Source organism: Mandrillus leucophaeus, unplaced genomic scaffold (genome assembly GCF_000951045.1).
Source record: "Mandrillus leucophaeus isolate KB7577 unplaced genomic scaffold, Mleu.le_1.0 Scaffold68, whole genome shotgun sequence".
Taxonomy (NCBI): domain Eukaryota; kingdom Metazoa; phylum Chordata; class Mammalia; order Primates; family Cercopithecidae; genus Mandrillus; species Mandrillus leucophaeus.
In genome coordinates, this window is record NW_012107363.1 from 1,310,514 (window position 1) to 1,311,889 (window position 1,376).

Genomic DNA, 1,376 nt, shown 5'->3' on the forward strand with positions numbered 1-1,376 from the left:
GCTAGTTTTTTTGTATTTTTTAGTAGAGACGGGGTTTCACCGTGTTAGCCAGGATGGTCTTGATCTCCTGACCTCATGATATGCCCGTCTCGGCCTCCCAAAGTGCTGGGATTACAGGCTTGAGCCACGGCGCCCGGCCGAGTTTCAAGGTTTCTAGACACAAAAATCAATAAAAATCAGTAGTGTTTCTTTTTACCAGAAACAAAGAGGAAATATGTTTTCTGAAAGGTACCACTGATAACAGAACCCAAAACCTTTTTTTAATGGTGTATTTGTTTCCTAGGGATACCATAACAAACTGCCACACATTAAGTGGCTTAAAACAGAAATTTATTTTTTCATAGTTCTAGAGGCCGAGAATCTAAAATTAAGGTGTTGGCAGGGCCGGGTACTCTCTGAACCATCTGGGCAAGAATCTTTCCTCGCCTCTCCCTGACTTCCGGTAATTGTCAGCAATTCTTGGCATTCTTTGGCTTGTGACTGTGTCAGTCCAATCTGCCTCAATTATCACATGGCCTTCTTCCCTTTGTCTTCACATAAGGACACCAGTCATTGCATTTAGAGCCCACTCGCATCCAGTCTAACCTCATCTTAACTAGGTCTGCAAAGAACCTATTTTCAATAAAGTCACATTCTAAGGTTCTGGGCAGAAAACTTTTGCAGGGACATTATTCAACCCAGTACAAATGGTAACTAGGAAAATATATATTAGTATATATGAAATTTTTAATATATGAAAAACCATTATGCATTAAAATGTTGAAATACCTTAAAGAACAACAAAATAGATTAAGAAAATTAGTATTGTAATTATTCTCCAAACTGCTCCCATGAATGAGGCAGTCCCAATAAAAATCTCTTCAGATGGGTCTGTTTTGATTGTTTGGGTTGAATTTACAAAAAAATAATTTGAGGGCTGAGTACAGTGGCTCATGCCTGTAATCCCAGCATGTTGGGAGGCCAAGGCAGAAAGATCGCTTGAGGCCAAAAGTTCAAAGCCAGCCTGGGCTACATAGTGAGACCCCATCTGTACTAAAAAAAAAAAAAAAAATTAGTTGGGTGTGGTGGTGCATGCCTGTAGTTCCAGCTACTCAGGAGGCTGAAGCAGGAGGATTGCTTGAGCCTGGGAGTTCAAGGCTGGAGTGAGCTATGATTGCACTACTGCACTCCAGCCTGGGCAACAGAGCAAGGCCCTGCCTCTAAAACTAAAATAAAAATAAAAACCATGAATTTGGCCGGGCATAATGGCTCACACTTGTAATCCCAGCACTTTGGGAGATGGAGGCAGGCAGATCACTTGAGCCCAGGAGTTCAAGATCAGCCTGGGCAACATGGCAAAACCCAGTCTCTACAAAAAATTTAAAAATTAGCTGGGT